Below are 21,277 nucleotides of genomic sequence, written 5' to 3' on the forward strand. Positions count from 1 at the left end.
AAGAACATGTGATCTCTTCATGAAATAATTTAATATTAAATCAGTTTGGCTTGACGGCCTGACCTTTGTTTGATATGAAATAAATCTCACGCAAACAAGTTAAGTTTGATTTCCTATCGTTGAACCAAACTCCACGTTTCTACCATTTGTAGAAGGGAAAGAGCCATTTTCACTAGATACGTTTACAGTATTTTGCAGTACATTGCTATTCTATGATCCCATTTCTTTTTTTTTTTAAACTGACCATCACTTTCCTTTGAAAGACGTTTACACATCCACAGTATTTCTGCCAGTGTTTCTGTTTATAAACTGCTTGAATTATCACTGGCATTGCTGTGCACAGCATGGTGACACACATACAGCAGGCTCATGGTGCCCTCTGGAGTACAGGAATCTCTACTGCTGCTGTTTCCACAGCGGGGTCGGCATAGATAAGGCACCCATTCCAATTTCTCACAGCATACAGATGACTCGCCAGCACTTCATAGATGCCCGAAGCACATGCAAAACACCAAGAGGCTACAGACAAGACGCTTTGACCCCCCCCAAAGTGAGCAAAGGGTCTATAGAATAACTTCTACTGTATCGTCACAAATAGTTATTGCAGCACAGCGCTGGATTCCAGATCAATGAGTGGTGCTCTGGGTTCCCCGCCCCCCCCAAAGGACCTTCAAGTACACTTTATAATTTGAGTGTTTGTGCTGCTGTAAGTAGCGGTTCCCAGGGCTGCACAAGTCAGCACATTACTCCACATGTCCACATGTAGCGTTATGGAAGGGTTACCCCAGCTCGGTGTCCCGGTTTTGGGACGCCGCTGTCCCGCTTTTGTCTCGATTACCGGCAGCCTCAAATACATCCCCACGTGTGCTTGAGTGCAAACGCTAGAAGGCGAAGCATTTCGCCCGAAACGATGCTCTCTGTCCCCTGCGGCAATGACGGAGGAATATTTTTGCAAAAAAGTTGTTGGAGTCTCAGGTGGCAAAGTGATTCAGATTAAAGACGACAGTTACGAACGCAGCCTCAGTGGGGAGGAAAGACGGGAATAGTTCAGTACAGACAACCGAGTTAGACCAACTTTGTGCCTGAAGGTTTGTTAATGGCCGCGGCAAAAATGTCACAACCATTAGGGCATTATATTCAAATTTCCTCAGAGCCCTCCGACTGCCTCAAAGACACTTGCTAAACTAAATTGCGGCGCATTTTACCGAGAGCGGCAGTCGCGCGCGTGCCCTAAACCCGTCGGGTGGAGTTGCCTTTCATAGAGCTGAATGCACAGCGGTAGCAGGTGACCCCGTTTGCAAAAAACAACGAGCCCGAGCGCCATAAGAACTTTCCAAGGGCTTCTTTCTGAAAACTGCTTACTGTAAATAAGAAGTGACCTGTTAACAGCGAAAAGGCCAATTTATAATTGGGGGGGGGGGGGGGGGGGGAAAAAGATGCCACACGGCATTTCTGCACCGTTGAATTATGGCTCCCACAGTCAGGATTGCTTCGTACCGTATGGGAGAACATTCTTAAATCAACCCTCAGGGGTAGTTCTTATTCAATCCGTCTTTTGTTTTGAGGCATAGATGTGGCCTGCTGAGCACAGACATGTACACGCCTACAAGAACGAACGCGCGTGTCTAAATAAAGAGCCACTTTGTTATACTAACAGCTCACTGATACCGCAGTGGGCGTTGACTCCCATTGGGGTCAAGAGAGGGGCTTTTCAGCGTGGCAGGGTCTCACTGACCACTCGTCCATTCTACCGCTTGTTTTCGAGAATCCCGCGATCCTTGCGTCTCCGCACTACACTTCATTTTGATATTTGTGTCACGGTTTTTCTAAAAAAAAAAAAGTGGGTGCACGTGTGGGCGTGCGTCTAAGCAGTTGCGGCGGGGTCATCTCCGGGGCTGGGATGATTTATTATGGCGCTCGAAGGGACTCGTACTTCCGCGAGGTCACATGAGTAACATGGCAGTCAGGCGTAACACACTCTTCTCTTTTGGCCCTGCTGGCGATGTGGGAGGCATGGCAAGAGCGCTTAAAACACATTCCGGTTTGCACACGTCCATGTACACAATGTAAAGTGTATATTCATTGCACACACACACACACACACACACACAGACAGACAGAGATGTGCTCACTCACTAAATCAAATACGGTAATCCAGGCTTAATGCTGCTTTATCACCTGCGCGGGAGGCAAATGTTATGCAAATGCACATAAGCTATTCCAAAGGCACGTCAGATTTAAAGGCCTGTCTTTAATATGTCCGTTGAGAGTAATTCTATGCAAATATTGCCTCATGAGTAAGAAACGTTCAGGATATTTTTCTAGTAACTCTAAGGGGATGAAACAAAGTGCAGTCTTTTAGGCTGACCTTGGAGAATCATTTTGAGCTCGGAGCTCACCTCGGGGTAGCGCAGCAATATTTCTTTTTTTTTAATTTTTTTATTGCAAACACGGGTCTGCAGAGAGGAAAAAGAGATAGTTATGGTCTCTGCATGTTCAGCTTTAAGCGTATTGATATGGCTTAACCCGCTTGCCTATCATTAAAGAATTTTGGAACCACTGTAGCCTAAATACATTTTCCAAATGGCAGTAGTAAAAAAAAAAAAAACCCGGCTGAACCTTAAATATGCTCGTGACTAATCTGATGTTCATTAGTGCTTTCTCACGTGCAAAATATTATTTCAAATTTTCAGTGTATAATACATAAGGGCATGGTTAATAGGCCACGTAACATCAGAGATGCATTTCATCCACGGACTTGCTTTGCTCTCAGCGGGTTGATGCTGGTGGATTTCCATGCTGTTATCCACGGAACAGCCGAAACTCCTTTGGCCAACTTTCAGTCTTCTCTTTGTTTGTTTTCCTATGGTCCTGTTTTTCCAGTTCCGATAGTTTGAAATGAAACGCTCATCCCACTGACTTTTTCTCCTCTCCAGGGTGGGGGCAGAGGGGGCATTCTTTTTCGGTGGTGCGTCGGCGAGCTGAAGCCGCAGCATGGTGGCACCTGCATGAACACAACAGTGGAGCCTCGTTTCGTGGTGAGTTGAACTCTTTGGAATTCACACACACACACACACACACACACACAGTCCATGGGGACGGGGATGTTTTCCTTTAGAAAAGGTTTTTAGCCCTGAGCTGAACATTTCTGTTGGTTTATGTAGTTATGACTTAATCTCATTAATTCCTGGGGGAGAAAATAGCTTAATTGCAAAATGAGCAGAAGCATTTTCTCATCGCTTTAAGCTTCTAATGTGAGAAAAGCAGCTTTCAGAATGAAATGGGACATAGTTTTCCCTCACAAACAAACACGTACGGTGTGCTGCACAAAGCTTTGCTTTTAGATGGAATTGTAGCTTTTGATTTTTTGACGGAATTTGGGAAGGAATTGCCAATGAGTTTCTTCCAATGAACTATGTTTTATTTAGAGTTCAAACCACTCCTATCAATGTGGGTGGGGACTCAGACTTGTTTTGTACAGTTTTTTAAAACAATAATTTATTGAATCCTTGAACTCAACTTGCAATTACTAAACGATGACAGAACTTTCACAGGCAAATATAGTAATAAGGAATTCTCCTCGTATTTTAAGTTTAAGGTTTTCGTTCAACATAATTATCGAACATTCAAATTTTAGGGCACTGTAGAACTTTAAGAGAGTGCTACCCGTAGCAAGAATGTGTTGAATAAAATAAAAAAAAACATTAAAAAACAATATTCTTTGTCCTTCCATTGCTCTGGAAAATATTAAATATGTAAACAATTAATATGAAAATATAAAAGACCATATTTAGAAGCATTAATATTTCACTTGAGGCTTAACTGAGTAAAGAAAATACATTTGTAATAAGTAAAAATAAAATAAAAAGGGAAATGAAAAGAAAGATAAGGAAGGGGCTTATCAAGACCAACATACATACTCCTGAGAGTTCCGGTTGGATCGGACAGAGGGCTGCAGAATATCAGGAGCAGTACTGACAGTTTGACTTCATGTTCTACTTTGGGTAAATAATTACTGAGAAGAAGTCCCAAAATGATCATAGTCAGCATAATTAAAAGGATATACTTATCGTCTCTGCAAATTAGCTTTAGTGCCAGATGAACCCAGATGGTGCAAAATGTAGACATGGGATTAGATTTAGGCACTTAAAGCATGGCCAAATATACTTTTTAAAGTAAGAGCCACGTAAAGCATTCTAATCAGATATAATGTGACTAGAGGAGACATTTGGGGACGTTTTCTCGGATTTAACTGGGGTCTGAAACGCAAAAAGCTGTTCTCAGAGTCGAGAATCCCTGCCGAGGTCTGTGCAACGACGTAGCCGAGAAAGCCCATTCAGCGAGGTATAAATATTGCACGGTGAGTACATGCAGGGCTTTTTGGCCGATGAATTATTACTGAGTCCAGTGGCTTTATGCCAGCCTCAGAAAATACATCTCGCTCAGCTCCAACCAGCAGTAAGCTGGAGCTGGGGAATTGTGGTTATGGGCACGCCACAAATAACTACCAACGATACTAGGAATCCATCACACTCATCCCGCATGTAGTGTGCTTACAGCCGGTTATCACACACACACACACACCGCATAGCAGTCAGAATGGCCGGTGAGGGTTCGGTCAGGTCATCTTAGCGCTTTAAAAATGCATATTATAGTATATCAAATCGAGTACAATGTTCCATGGTATACAATACGTCTTTCTCTTTTTTATTTCCTCCAGGTACACACAAACAGTCGTGTGTTGTTTCGTGAGAGAGGAGCGTTTTACCAAATATTCACCTCTCGGACACTTTGATAGATGGTTTATCCCCCCCCCCCCAACAGAGCGAACAGTCCCGACTACTCGTGCTCACTCCGAGGGGAGCAAATCTGCATGAACGATGATGAGTCCGTTCGATCAACATTAGTGGAACAGGGTTCTGAGATATATGATTTTCTTTTCTGCTTAAATCACTTTTCATTTGCACGAGATAATCGTGTAACTCAGCGGAGTGTGAAGTTAACAGTTAATACGTCGGATTGTGCCGACACAACCAGAATAATGGAAGATCAGAAATAAGCATCTAAATGGGAAATGACTTTGGCTCGGCGCAATGCATTGTTGAACCAAAGAAATGACGGTGAGGTTGGGTCCTTTGGTGATTAGCAATAAATAAATTAAAAAAAATAGCATAATCCCCAGATGCTGACATATTTCTTTTGAAAGCCGCCTTTCTGAAAAAGACAGATACGCGCTGGAAAATGGATCAAATCTGTTTCATGTCAGATAGCAGCTAGCGCTTTCCCGGAGTGAATCTTTACTAAGCCACAAACACACAGGATTAGAGTTTGAAGTAATGGCCATAGATGATCAGGAAAAGACAAAAAAAAAAAACACACTTATTTAAATGAAGAGCGACAACTACAACCTCTGAATAACTTTGTCAAAATCCATAAATCCCTAATTTGTGGTAACTGACGTTACAGTGCTATTGGGAGTTATTAGGAAGCAGGCATAGCAAAGTGTTTTTCCCTCTGCAAACAGGTAGGATTTTTGCCGAGCCACCGCGTGTCCTTAATGACATGCATGCACTTAATTGAAGGCACTATGGATGATGTATTTAAGTGCGGTGGATATTTCACGGCAGTTAACCGCACACTGGCTGCTCATTAGTCTCCTGGTAGTTAATGGCGGAGGTGCATTTTCTTAATGCATTACGACATCTCACCATCAAAGCACACACATCCTAGCAACATGTGCACACAAATAGCATTGGCAATAGCTCATGGAGGTGATTCATTACATTGTTCCTCGTGGTGTAGCAAATATATTTTATAAATGCCCACATGGCAAAAGGGAGCGTTATGATGCACTCAAGTAAAACACCTGCATATGATTACAATCCCCAACAGAGATAAAATAAGTGTTCCAATCAGCTGTTTGAACTGTTCATTATTATCCTGGCTTCAAATACTCATCAGATTCATTTGGCTATTTGTTTAGTCAAATGATGGCGTCAAGTCGACCTTCATCCAGTGTACTGCAACCACAAGATGGTGCTGTGTATCACCATTTGCCCTCCGGGGAACTCCATCTTAGGCAGTGCAATTCACCTCCCATCATTACATGCATTTTGAAATGGCATCATAGGTTTACATACAATATGCAATTAAAATGTGCTTTTATTTCTGGCTTCTTGTTTATCTTTACAGCAAGCTAAATGAACGTTTTTAGGAATAGTAATCCAAAGAACAAATACAGTTGGCCCACTTTTAGCTTATTTGACGTTATCAAAGAGTACATCACATTAGTTGAGAATACTAGATATTTTATCAAACAATTCTGTGGATTTCAATCCCTTTATTATTTGAAGGTACAATTATTGAACATGCCTAAAAACAAACACTAATTTCAACTCCATCAGAGCAAAAATTGCTTTCCATCTGTAAAACTTATGCCCATAAAGCCGGCATAATAATAATAAATCTGGGGCATTAAAGAGAAATTCCTGTATGCATACGCTGCAGGGACTCATGATGGGAAAATGAGATGTATTGCAATTATACTAAAAACCAGTAGATGGCACTACGTCAATACATAATGCTCCATCTCACAGCCACAGCTTTCAGTGGGTGTGCCTCAAGTTTTTAAAGAGAGGTCCCTTATTCATAATGTCTACCCTGCGCAGTATGACAGGCGAGAGCAGTGGCAGCACAACGCCACGTTCATTGCTGCTGTAATGAAGTACCCAAGCTATTTGGATGTGGAATAAAAAAAAAAAAAGAAAGCAGGTGGATTAATGCCTCAACAAAATTGTCACCGCTCGCATTCACACACACACACACACACACACACCTCTGCGGTGCTTTTCCCTGCTTCATTTTCTCCTCTTATATCTCTCTCACTCCATCGCTCACTCTTGCACACAGCCAAATGGCGTCACCAACCACCACTTGCGCGCGTGTGCACACACACACACACACCTCAGCGCCATCTGTCTGTGCAGCGGCCCATGTCTCTGGCACGGGGATCAGTGGAGAGCAAGAGAGTGAAAGGGAAAGTGTCTCTTGGCTCCGTCGTCTTGAATCCCACTTCCTCTCGTCTCCCTCCCGCTGTGCTGTTGCCCATCAGAGGCTCTCTTTCCCTCTCTCTCTCTCCCTCTCACGACATCACCCGCCGGTGGGCCGCTGCCTACGACACGCGCTCGATGCCATTTGGGAGAAATACCTGACCCTCTCTCCACGAGCAAAAGAGATGGAGGACCTGTGCTCAGTGTTTGTTTTTTTATTGATTTCCCCTCACGGTTATGAGCTCATTTCATCGTTGTTCATTAAACACACGATCCTCGCACAAGGTTTGGGCTGAGTCCGCAACTCAACGGGAGCAAAATGATGCATGGCTGATTAGCGTATGCATTAGGTTCATATTAGCACAGATTTCCTTTCAACTGGGAGGGGCAGTCTATTCACGTGCCCTGTTACTCAGGGATTGCAGGAAGAATCTGGATGCTGCTCGACAGGAAATGAGTACCTTTCCTGAAACAAAGCTTCCTGGTTATATTTACCCGCATGAGTTGATAGTAAGTACAACATAAAACACCATAAATGAGCCAGGGAATCGGTGTCTGCACACGGCATAATGAGAAAAATCCACAGGCTCATAGGTGATTCTCTGTCATCAAGATTTCCTTCTTTTCACTGCATTTTCATAACCATGCGGCTTTGCAGAGAGCTTTGTATGAAGCTTAAGTCATTTGAACAAAAATGCATTTCCTCCCGCTTTTATTCTTCCATTTAGACAGTGAGCGAAAGTGCCTTCATGACGGCGCTATATTCAACTGGAGTGATAAGAAATGGCAGCTATCAGCAGGCGCTTTGGAAGCCGCATAGGACACTTATTGTGTGTGTATATATAAAAATGGATTTATGTGGCCTATCACTTAGCAGGCGAAATGTGTGGATGAATATGGGATGACATTTTATCATGAAATGAGTGAGGAGGTTAAGGGAAGGACCAGCTGCTGCCTCAAAGTCCGAATACATTTGTTAAGACGCCATTTCCACATCGTGAAAACAATGACTGTTCAATAAAAAAATACAGTACCTGTTAAAAGTTTGGACTGTACACACATACAATTTGATAATGCTCTACAAACGATTCAGACATTTAAGTTTAGATTGTATTTGACCTGATTTGCTAGAACGTTTCAAACTCTAATGTCATAATACTTTTCACACAGCCTGTTTATAAATCATTCATCACATGCATAGAAGAACTTTGCAGACCTAATACTGTTTTAAGGCATGTTATCGGCTAACTAATGGCACAAAGAGTTGTCTTTAAAGAGGTTGAGTTTAAATAACTTCCATCTTAAGATGCTGCGTTTCTCAAAACAGAGGGTGGATTATGATAAATATCATCCTCTCTATATGGTCTAATAATTAATTTAAATGTAGTCTATGTTTGTGATTTTTCTAGAAAATCAAAGACGTTTTTCCTCAAAAGAGGTTTCATATTTCATCTGCTCTGCTGTTGTGGATTTTGTCCTCTCCTACCCATTAAATGCAGTGTGGAGAAATAGGTCTGGCATTAGCTAACGGCCTGATGTTTACCCCTTTGTGCAGAACTGGTGTCCTGTCCAGACTGGTAAATCAGGCCCATTGAAGGAGCATAATGCTGATGATTATGACAGTCACATGGGAGTGATAGAGGGACGTTAAGTTATGGGCTTGGGGTGGACGCCCAGAACTGGAGAGTCTCACAAATGGAGAAGCGCTTTTACCAAAACACAAGTCCCCCAGATGGGGACTAATGCGGCAGTTGGCGGCTGTGGGACTCAAATGAGGTCACATTAGCTGCTCACAACCCACAGAAGAGTGAACTGTGTGTGTTTTTTACTTCACAGATCAGCCGCTTCACTCTATTTTAAAATAATATTGAAAAACAACAACAACAAAAAAAACAGACCGGAAAAAATTGAAAGAGACAGCCAAACTATTTTGAAAGTGTTTTTTAATGCAATGGCATGCAATGCGTCATTTAACAAGAGTACTTCAAGTTGGGAAAATGCATCCCCATTCACAAGATTTGCAGAAGACGGCCCTGTTTGCATTCCGCTATATTCATTCGACTCCCCTTTGCGGATGAGCGATCATTCATTCGCATTGATTGTCAGCCATGATAATATAATCAGGCGTAAAGCCTGACAAGGCTGGCCGGCCCGATAGATCAGAGCTGCTGACAGCAGAGCTATGCACAGGTCATAAACCCTCACCTTCCCTGTTTGACCCTCACATCAATTTGGCTCCTTCCAATATGAATGCAAATAACAATGCATTTTTGGTGACATGTTTATGGTTATCTCTGTATCTCCACCCGCTCCGCCTGCTGCTCTTAAACGTGCTGATGTCACACACCTTAATGGGAATGAAAAAGGTAACCTATTGCTCACCAGCGAGTCCTGCTCGCCCCGACCCTCCCCTCCGACGCCTCCCCAAAACATAAACAAAGCTTCCGAGGATGCCCTTGCTCGCACAAAGACCCCCCCCCCCCCCATCCCTCTCCCACACACATGCATATGTCCTCCAGCCCAGTCACTTGTGTATGCATTGAGCTGATAAGTACTGCGGTTCATTTTCCCCATGGCAAAGCACAGTAAAAAACTGGGGAGTAATAATTGCTTTGGGGGGAGGGGGGGGTGGCTAAATATGCTTGATTGCCTCCTAAGCTTTGGTGCTGTGTAATGAAATATGGCTTCTGCAGACAGGAGCTCCCTTGCGATAGCTTTCTTGTCACTTTCTGGCTTGTCTTTTTTTTTTTTTCTCCTTTTTTTTCCACCACTTGGCTGTTCTGTTCTGGCATTTCGTCTTCGCTCACCCGTTCCTTTTGTTACAGAATGGAGTCCATTAAAGCTTGTGTTGCCATTGAACACTTATCTTAGCTATAATGTAATAATTACGGGGGCCAAATCCAGCCTAATTGGGTATTCCTTGCCACATCACAACAGCAGGCACCCTAATATTCCTCTGTTCTACAATTTCATTTGTGGATTCATTAGCATGAACAGGGTGTATAGAGAGTAACCTGATAACAAGGAATTTAGCAAAAACACTGCTGATGCAGTCAGATTGAAGATTGCTCACCTGGATAATTATGTTTCCCTTCCACTCGCATGTTAGGAGTCTAGAACGCTAAATAAAAAAGGGGTTTTCCACCAAAGCCAATTAATACCTTCTTCCATGCAACAAAGTATGCAGTTGCGGCTATTTGAGATTTTACTTAAAAAGCAGCTAAACACATTTGGGCACAAATGACGTCCTGCAGACAGAATACTGCAACCATGACTTTCATTGTCATCATTGCTAAAATTCATCGGACCATAAATCCCTGAAATGATGTTTTAAAGATAATGAGTCAAATTTAAAACTCACACACTGCAGCTAAAATAATAAAAATATTCATCCCCAACTTGTTTTTGTTGTAAACACCCAAAGCAGCTAATCATTTACACGAATAATAGACCACAGGCTCGTATGGGTACAGCAGCATCTGCTAATGCATTTGGCAAGAAAATAGCCGGAGAAAATCTACCCACCACATTAAATGCAAAGACTTTCTTCCCCCGTTTCGCTTCCAGAATAACTCCCATGCCTAATTTGTTGTGCTACTTAAAAGAAAATGTAATTACATTTGTTTTCATTATATTTCACAAAGCTAATCGATAACCGTTGTGAAGTCATTCTCTGTTGCACATGCAATTTTCTGTTCCTTCAACTGAAATTTGGTTAAGAAAGCCTGTATGTGTTTACGGTATTTAAGTCCAATAGTTGGCTCTGAGTAATTAACTAATTAAAATAAACAAAACTGTTGAGTTTTACACCAAATTAGTGCTTCATGTATATCAGGATGCCTCCGATGTTTGCATTGCATGTACAGAACCGCCTCCCCCTTACTCCGCCTTCTGATGAAGCATCCTGTCCCCCTCTGTCTCTCTCATCACTGCAGTTCTCTTTCCTGAGACATCAACCACAGGATGAGGCCTGCGGCAGGTAAGAGACTGAAAAGAACAGCAAACAAACATGCTGACCTCTGTTTTGCTTCAATTTACGTGTGCAGAAATTCCATGCGACGCCTCAAGGGCGCAAAAATTCACTGGCCATTTATCTATGCGTATTCTTAAGCCGCGGGTTACGGCGGATGTGTCCGAATAACCGATGTTTGCTTGAAAGGAGGATCATCTATTTTGAGTTTCCAGGCGGCACTGCCGTAGTCAAAGTTGTCAAGTGATATCAAATCAAAGTGCTAAACTGAATCTTGACTCCAGCTCAATCGCTCCCATCTCTTGCGCCGCGACGGGGCGAGGTAGAAACAGACTATATCTGGCAACCGAAACCTTTTTAAAAAGTGACTGAGAGAGTGCGGGAGGCCGACTGGCACTGATGGGACCAGACTAGGACTGTGCTGCACTGTGCCCGGGCCTCACAAGCCTGATTGATAGAGTGTGATGAGACTGTCACTGAGCAAGGAGAGCAGGAGAGAGATTGGCTAGATGGAGGGAGGGAGTGAAGTGGGCTGACCAGGGGAGAGAGAGATAGGGAGAAATAAATTTGAGAACATGTGAAGGATGAAGTAAGGGGAATGAAGTGGCTGGATGGAATGTGTTTCGGACAATTGAAAGATGGGGAGGTGGAGGGGCAGCGGGGCACTGATGGAGGGGAGTCAGATTGTGGAGGGGCTGAAGGCTCCACTTATACGCAGGTTAAGTTTGCCTCAGACAGATTTAGTTGTTATCTTATGTTGACAAAGTCAACGTGTGAACAGGAACCGGGCAACTGGTGCGCTGCCCTTCAGAGCAAATTAGAGATGGACCCACCCAACGCTAGGCGGAAAGATGGGGGGTCTGCAAAATATCTCACGTTGGAAATTAACCAACTACAGATTATTTAGAACCATGTTAAACATTTAAATGTAAAATGCATGAATGTAACGGAGATAACTAAGGTTGTTCTGTTACAGCAGTAAAAGTCGTCAACAGTCACTGGCTTGTTGATGAGAAAACGCTTTGGAAAAAACATCAGATCTTGTGGACACATGGCGTCCTGGCAGTGAATGGAATAAAGCCGTGTTCTGGGAATTCCACAGTTAGTGATTTCAGACTCAATAAAGGCGCCATGTTTTACTTTTATCCTTGCCCGAGGAAAGAAGGCTGACTCACCAGAACGACAAAGTTATTATTAGTTCCTCACATTTGTGGAGAAAAGGGATGCGTGTGTGTGTGTGTGTGTGTCGGAGACAGACGGAGAGAGAAGCTGAGCTCCAGCAGCAGTGGTGAGCGCAGGCAGGAGCAGCATGGGGAGCTCTTATCTGCCACCTGCCAAGCCCTGACCAGGGCACCCCGGCTCACAACCCCCCCCCCCCCCCCCCCCCACTCCCACCTCCCACATCCCCATCCCTCCCCTCTGTCCCTCTCTGGCGCAGCTCCCCACTAGTCTGCTAAAGGCAAAGCGACCAGGTGAAATGAGCAATTCCCATTCAGGGACGTGAGCGCCGCGCCGCCTCGCCCTGTGAAATGGCTGCTCACTTTGGCAGATCAATGCACTCCCTCTTCCTCGCGTACTGCCACACAGTGATAGCCAGGAAGAAAAAACGGGTGGGAGGGTGGTGGGGGGGAGGGGGCGGTGGGGGTGCGTCTGTTTGTTGTGCGTATGTGTGTGAGCGCGCGAAAGGCGTGCGGTGTTAGCAGGGCTTTTAATGATATTTGCCATGGCTGCCCTGAGTGAGCACTGTTGAAGGAAAATGGGATACGCTTTGCATATACTCAAAAGACATGCAATATTGCGGTTGCCTCTTTGGGAAGGAAAAAAAAGTGGCATTCGCAACCCCCGCCGGATATGAGAATATTCAGCCAGTGGACTGGACAGTTTGCAGATATGAAGGATGTTAGTGACTGTCATTAAAATGCTTAGTTCAGACAAAAATATTTCCATATCTGTACATTGATCAAACAACAGCATTTATAATATATTTATAATAAATATGAACGCTAACTTGTTTATGATCCTTAGTATGAATAAATACATAATACAAAACATCATATATATCATGTTATTAAATACCTATAATTATGCTGAGTTTTGCTTATTTCTAATGAATGAATCCAACAAGCTGTTAAATTGTTCACTCTCATATATCAAAATAATCGCCATGGAATATTCACAACCTGCACTTGCGGGGGACCTTGAAGGGTTTTTGGCTAAGAATGATTCCAGCGATGCACTTTGTTGATTGGTTATTGGTTACATCACTGGTTCATGAGGGCCAACTCATTTATGGTGAAATATATGATATAAATCTACAAACTCATCTAAAAATGCATCATCTGATTTTTACATTCTACAGAGAAAACAAAGTATGTACACGAATTAAATTGTGATGGTTTTCATTGTTTATAATAATCTTTTCAACAGGTTAGCCTTGGGGTACGATATATGTCATGGCCGGCAAACTTAATAACATGAAAGAGTACATCAGATTGGATTTTTCATTTTTATACTTTTCCTGGATCAAATGTGGTTATTTCTCTTTCCTTTTTGCATTATCGCCAAACAATGAACCGAAAATGTGTCTAATTGCAATATGTAGGTAGCTGGATTAGTACACAACAGTTGGTCCACAACTAGGTCTTACCAACTGGCAAGTGTTGATTCAATATTTTTATACAAGCATTCAATATGGTTTTATGTTGACATGGAATTTAACCAATACATCAATAAAAAAAACGTCCTTAAAATGTAATTTACTTTGAAATAATGTGCCATGTTTTGTTCCATAAAGCCTCAGTGGAGGGGCAGATTTAAAGAGGAAATCACCTCACTCCCTCCTGTAAATAATGGAGGGATAGTCTCTTAGCGATTCCGACCACTTCAAATGCATTAAAGCTGACATGCCAAGTCTATGACTATAAACAGCATGCTAAACAAAAGCTATGCAGCAATGAAAGAGTAATGAATTAAGAACTCGGTATGAATGTGGAAGTAAAGATGCACCTGACCTGAAGCTATATTCTAAGCCTATTATGAAAATTAGCTTTTTACAGCAGTGTCACAATTGCAGTCATTTAGTAGAACACATACTCTAAGACATGGCATAATGTTTCACAGTTTTACAATTCAATTTTACAAGCTTGTTAATTATTTTACTGACTGGCTTACTTCTCTATAATGAATCTCTCTTGACTGAACAAGTCAGATTATTGTTACCGTTCCAAAATAGGTTCTCCTCTCTTCTCCATCCCTTTTCAGACCTTCTGAAGTCTCAAGATCAGTGGAGCCCGAGGTGAAAATATAGTGGCACCTATGCAGACATGACAGAAATAAAGTGCACTTGATTACATGGTGGAGAGTGAGGACAAGGAGACTGAGGAGCAGGGGATAAGACAATAGGAAAGAGCACAGCCTCTCAGGTCCGACCCCTGTGAAGTTACAAAGTCCTGTTTCCGGGCAGAAGAAGGTGCAGGAGGTTTTGCATCTTGGTCATCAGCTGTCAGAGCAGTAATGAACAGTGTTCATAGTAATACCATGCGCTGCCACATTTAAGGGTGGGAAATGTCAAAGTGTCCATTCCCCCCCCCCCCCCCAAGCGAGTCTGAAGCAACACTGTCAACGCTTTGGCTGTAAACAATAAGAAACAAGAGGTGAGACAGCCACAAGGAGCTTTCTCCGTTTGACCCATTACAGTCAGAGAGAGTGGGAAAGAGTGGTAGAATGTCAAACCTTTTTTTTTTTTTTTTTAAATAGTAGAGACACTTGCAAAGGGGAGAAATAGTGGATTCAAAGTGGATTGTATTTGGCAGACCCCTAATGATAGTTGTTATACAAAAACTGAGGGAAGGATGCCAGGAGACGCAGAGATAGAAAGAGAGAGAGAGAGAGAGACTTACTTAGAGAATACAAGACAGATGGGCAGAGAGACACCTGCTGTAATAATAGTGATGACATTCAAATACAACGCTCTGACAATAAGAGCTGGCTGATGCAGCACCCAGTATGCAAATAAAAAGAACACATACAGAAATATTAGCCGGCGTCAGGAATTTCTATTTTACACCTTGAAGACCACTTGACCCTTTGGCCTCTCACAAGTGCTTATCTGTCATATGGGTGTGTGTGTGGGTGGGTGGGTTGTGGCAGACACGCATAGTTAACACATCAAATGAGCTGATTCGTCTTCATTTCACAGTGACCCCACATGTGAGGCTTTGAATAGAACTAGGTTGTTGTTTTTTTTTGCTTCATTTATATGTTTATACTGTAGCTGCTTGTGGAGTGGAGCTAAATGCTCAACCGGGCGATCGAATGTGACGTTGAAGAGCAGCAGGATTCCACCTGTGATGCTTATCTTTTATTCTCATCTTAACACGAGTAACCATTGGGAGAAAAAAAAAAAAACAGCAGATATGCTGGCGCAAACATTGCTGGTGAACTACAGGAACGTGTCTCATGCAATCAGCCCCCTTTTAAGTGTACCGGAGTTTTCTTAAGCAATTAGTTAAAGCGTCGCTGTATTTTGTAGGGTTCGTTTTCTTTGATTGGCATTCCAATTCCACTCACACCTCCACCAGCTCCTATTCGCCGTCATGCAATCTTGAAAACCAGGTTAAACATAACTCAAAAACAGAGAGGATCATTAGTCGGCAAATATATTCTTGTCGCTCCCTCTCATGCACCCCACATGGGCCCCTCGGGGGCCTATCAATCAACATCTGATTCTGCCGATATCACATTCACCATTGCGCAATTTTTCCACGTCCTTTCAAATGGTCAGTAGCCTTTTTTTTCAATGGAGACCAAAGGTGACAGGAGCAGAAACCTTTCATGTTTGAGCTGAGTGCAATTTCACGGGACAATCAATACCTATTATAAGGCAATAGTCAATACAGTGCTCTCACATTGACGGCTCTGTATGTTGTTGATTGAAAAAGCCGTGGCCCTTTATACAGCACTTTGATGATGAATCCCATCGGTTCATAGCGCAGAGATTGTTTGTTGTGTCGTATTCCTTAAGGCAAAATAAAAAAAAAATACCTTCTCAACACAGTATAAACTGTTGTGGCCTGCTGTTAAAAAAAATCGCACACGCGAGTCTCGGTGGCCTCGGTGGCCGTAGCAACACTTGTCTTTTTGACGGGACTCTTGCGATGGGCTGCACCAGGTAGGAACCCCCCCTCCCCCCCGGCAGTTAGTCGGGCTTATCAGAACCCCGGGGGAAGCGAGATCTCATCTCAGGGCATATTGTATCCGGGCCGAGGGTCGTGTGGCGACCTCCCTTCAGTGGACGCAGAGAGTAATATAACAGCTAACCACTAGAACTATGATTAAAAAAAATACAGAGTTTTCTTTTTCCACCTGATTTAACAGCTGTATTTCTTTTTGGGTGACCTCCGGAGGGTTGTCCTGTAAAAACCTCTTCTCACCTGCTCTTAGTAAACACAGGAGAGAATCATGTACAGCTAAATTATTTTCTCAGGGCTCCCAAAGTATGTCTCAAGGATAGAAAATCTCAAAAGCCTATTGCAGGAATATGACTAATAGGTTGTCGGTGTAACAGCTGTATTTCTGCAATCAGCTCACAATAACAACAACAACTCTCTTTTAACACTCTCAGAACCAACATATGTCATTAATGAGGCCTTAACTGAGCTTTCTGGTGACTAATTTCATACATTTTTTTAGATTCCATGTTTCTCTTTCGGAGTGTGATCTTTTTTTTATTTTTTATTAACTCGCCATATCCCTGATGGTTTGCATCTAAATGGCTGAAAGCCATTGGAGGAACTGCTGTGATGTTTATGTAGCAAGACAAAAAAATATGGTTAAGCTGGTGTTGGATATTATTACCAGAGTTCACGTTCAATCCAAAACCAACAATTTAGATCTCCATTGGATCAATGTGGTGCATAAAGCAGATATAAGAACAATGAGAACATTGTCACTCAAAACCAGAGTCGAGCAGGGAGAGTTCTATCTGGCATACGTTTAATAAATTAATATTGCCAGAATAAAAGAGCCGCAATTATTGTCATTGTGCTCGTCTTAGGAGAGGAAATTATGCAAAAAATAAGACGGCAGCCTCGACTACATCAATGTATTCCAAAAAAGAAAAAGGAAAAAGAAAGAGAAACTGCTCCAAATTATAGAAGAGAGCAGGAGAGTGCTGGCAAGCTTGAGCGACTTCAAAGTTTTCTACGGGAAATGAGATTTGGTGTATGACAGAGCTTCTAATATCCCTTCGCACTGCATCCCAGCATGTATGCTAATGCCGTGTCTTGACCACTAATACACAGCAGGGAAAGAGGGCTAAATAAGATGAAGGAGGGGGCTGGGAAATAGTATCCTCCAGTATCAGCACTCTTGGATCTGCACTTCTTCATTCGGATGTTCTCATTTGTATCCGCACCTGTGTCATTCACAGCCTCACGTCTTAACCTAATTTCATGCTCTACGGGTTTGGATGGATGGCTCTGCTGCAACATGTACACTGAAGGGAGGAGAGAGAGGGAGAGAGAGAGACTTCCATGGGTGTGTGTGCGCACACAAAAACACAATTGTGTAAGAGCAAATGGAGGATAGAAGTGCTGGGTGGGGGGTGGCGCTGGTACAATGGCATAGAGAATTGTAGTTACTGCAAGAAATGAACCTTTTAACCTTGTACTTTTGTGTTAACAAACATACATTAAGCTCGCTCTTAAAAGCCGACGGTGAATTGGGACTTAAAGTCTTAAGCTGATCGGGACCAAATGATCAGCCTTTAATTCATTTTTAGTACATTTTTTTTTTAAAACACACACACACACACCGTAAAGATATATATGGCAGAATCGGGATGCCAAGGTCACATGGTGGCCTTGAAGGGCGAATGTGGGGAAAAAAGGCAAATGCCACGGTAGACATTGTACACAATGCACCCAATTATCCAATAAAGAGAGACATGTGATTAAATAATGGACGTATGATGACTAATTATTCTTATTAATACTTCTACAAATTGTTAGGAGAGCTCTGTAGAGCATTGTGCACTGAAACATTTTTTTTTTGTCCCGGTACATTCTTAAGCAAGGCGTCAGCACTGGCCTTTTAGTTTGCCAGAATATCTTCGGGTGTAATGGCTTATTTAGCCAAACCAGGCATGACAGCAATTATACTGGAGGGAAATCGATTCCAACAAAGCACTCTGCTCGGACAAACAATACAACGATCACAGTGACCGAATGTTTTTCCCGCGACAGGCTGCAAAATGAATGTTTACTATGACCCAGTCAAAATATGCCATTCTTGAAGCTATCAAGAGAATGATACCAGCCTGACATAGATACACAACACAAAGACAGGCAGAAAAATAAGCATGAAAAAAAAGGCAACAAAGACACAAATAATAGGAAACGGCTTCAACATTTTGGTTTCAACACAAGTATGATGAAGGCCTTTCGCAAATGTCCTTTTCCACTGATGTCCGGGGACTGCGGACCAAGACACGATTCAAGGAAATTGCTTTTCCACACATTAATTCATGAAGTTAGTGACATTTTATTTCAAGAAACTGTGGCTCCAAATGGAGATTTTATGTCCATTGTCAGAGCTCTATTATGTTAATAAAGTGTTTATTCTTCAATTGAAATCCTCTTACAAGAAAACTGAAATGCCGTGATAGAATAAAACCTCACTGCGTCCCCTCGTCTTAGCCGTACACTTCATGAAGACCGTTTCTGACTCCAGTGAATAAGAGGTCTTACATCAGCCTTTTCTTTATGCTAGGGTCAGCGGGAACAAAGTTATTTTGTCTGTTTTAATTCATACAAATTCTATTTGCATAGAGAAAATACACAACAAAGAGGTCTGGGACACAAATGACCTCCACCGATGTATTTTAGCATCACTTACCTCGGCTCTGATGCATTTCATTTTCCGTTTCTAGGGATTTTAAAGTTCACACGGAGTAAAGCACACAGTTTGCTTTGTTGGTTTTAATAAAGTATCTTCTGCTCGGATGGTATCGTCGTCCATGAAATGTACAGCACTCGGAATAATATTAAAATCACAATGAGTATGTTAATTATCCATTCTCATATTCAGAGTCAAACAAGTGACTTTATATTCTTTAGATAATAGCACCGTATTAATAAGCCATAATAGGTGGAGGAAATTTTTGACACAAAAAATAGTGCGTGTCATAATACTGTCGTACATTGTACTGAACTAAGCCAACTAATTATTGTTATCAGTAAAACGTAACTTGAGCTCACGAACAACCCAGTGTTACTGACAGTTCTCTTCCTGGTCATTTTTGACGTGCCCGTCGTTGTCAATCTTCATTCCGGCTTCCAGACACCCGTCTGTCCAGGATAGATCCCTCACACGTGGGAACCACAGACACCGTTTCCTAGAGTCCGACGGGCCGTGAAGCCCGCATGCGCCATGCCCCGAGGACGACCTCGTTGTGGAACGCCACGTTTCAGAGGCTCCCAAGGAGCTCATTGGAACTTTTTAGCCAATTTCCATTGCCAAAAAATCTAGTGAGAACTAATATATATTATATATATATTATCAGACAGAAACACAATACGCATCCATTTCAAAGTGCGTGGGTAGAAATTGAGGTTAGCGTGAAGTCGATGATCCCGATAACAATTGGTAGGTTAAATCATAGATTTTACAATCTTTTTTTTTTTTTTTCTGGGGGACGAGAACTCATAAAACAGAGACATCCATTTTTGAGTGGGGTCTATAAAGTCAGCGCTTTGTCTCATCATTTGTCTTCCGTCTTAACAAGGTATGTCTGAGGCAGGAGTGGGGGAACCAGCCCAACTCTCCGTGGTACAATTATAGGAGTGCACTGGAGTCACTTTGCCTGCTAATACACGGTGTGATATTAATTACTGTTTGTAAACAATGCACTTTGCAGAGATTATTGCATGCACTCGGCGTCATCCATTTGTGTTTGGTAATTCTCGCAAGTGATTAAGTGGTGAAGCCAGGACAGCTGTTCAAGATGAGTTCATTGGCATGTTTAATTAATTGCACTTGAGATAATTATTCAATCATTACTTTGATTAATTTTATGCATCCCAGATAATGCATCAAACGTCTGCTTGATGTCAATGTTCTGAAAGCGTGAGAAGAAAAACGGTGCCGTATTCTGCTTTGTGGAGAAAATGAAGTCAGCTGGTCGCGATAGGAATTCATTACCGTGGGTGAGTTGAACAAAGCTGATGCTCACTTAACAGACCCACCCCCTAAGGAGGTCCTGACACCCCACACCTGTGAGGGCTGCATGTTTTCCATTTGGTTTCCAACACGGCCACAGCACCCCGTCAACTGCTCACTTCAACGCTGGGAATCGATTCAGTCGGCATCACGTTTGAAACATGCTTACTCTTCACCCCCTGTGATATGCAGGGAAGTGGCTACATCCAACTGAAGGAAAGCCAGGCAAATCGTTTGTGAGAGATCTTGTCAAACAGATTAATTCCCACCCTGGGCCTCGGGGTTCTGGGCCGTTTTTCTGTCATGCTGCTTTGCCAAGCTCCCTCTTGATAATACCCCAAAGATAAAATTAATTGTGCAAGGAGATGTGGGATGGGGAGTATCTAAAAGGACCTTGAGCAACACATGAAGCTTTCTTTTTCTCTCCGCTCCTCTGCGTGTGAAAACACAGAAACAATCAAACCGTCACGAGCATCACACATTGCACCAACGGTCACTAACTTTGTTAGGACGTCTGTGGAAGTGGGAAGCCTTGAGAGAGATGAGAAGGGACAGTATCAACCCTCATGAAACATCCTTGTCGAAGAACGTCTCTGCTCAAATAACCATCAGTTTCATCAGCGGTTTACAGGGAGGGACGGCACGCGAATATACATCCAAAACGGTCTCCTTCTGCAAATGGAGCACCTTTATCAATTTCTGATAGGAAATTAGTTATAATGACATCTTTTAGCGAACTAGAGTAATAATCTTATTCTTAATAACATTTCTGAGCGGATGTACAAAGCATGATGCTTGGAGCTAACGATCAAAACAAAGATGATGGGAACGTGGTTAGTAAATTGGCAGGAACTTGGCCTTGAATGTACCTCGCAATAGAGAGATATATTTTACAAAAATCCTAGTAACTGGCACGGTGGAACATTGTTAGACAGGAGCCCATCCTTCTCGTCCTTGCAGCAACACAATCCCCATTCATTTGTCTTTCTTTTAATCATATACATTTCTGTTTACCTAGGCCGCACGCTACATGACACCA

The 21,277-nt window shown here is 42.6% G+C and overlaps 1 protein-coding gene across 42 annotated transcripts in view; it reads left to right on the top strand.

Moving 5' to 3' along the window:
• The window catches only part of LOC119223808 (receptor-type tyrosine-protein phosphatase delta-like), a 291,447-nt gene that overhangs the window by 106,541 nt on the left and 163,629 nt on the right, over window positions 1-21,277 (top strand). For 41 of the 42 annotated variants that reach the window (XM_037481241.2, XM_062560985.1, XM_062561004.1 and 38 more), the window contains exons 6-7: window positions 2,937-3,038; window positions 10,985-11,028. The gene's annotated coding sequence lies outside the window, so the exon portion shown is untranslated. The remainder of the gene's footprint in view (window positions 1-2,936; window positions 3,039-10,984; window positions 11,029-21,277) is intronic. The other variant, XM_062560940.1, reaches the window with a different exon arrangement.

This window comes from Pungitius pungitius, chromosome 1 (assembly GCF_949316345.1).
Source record: "Pungitius pungitius chromosome 1, fPunPun2.1, whole genome shotgun sequence".
Taxonomy (NCBI): Eukaryota; Metazoa; Chordata; class Actinopteri; order Perciformes; family Gasterosteidae; genus Pungitius; species Pungitius pungitius.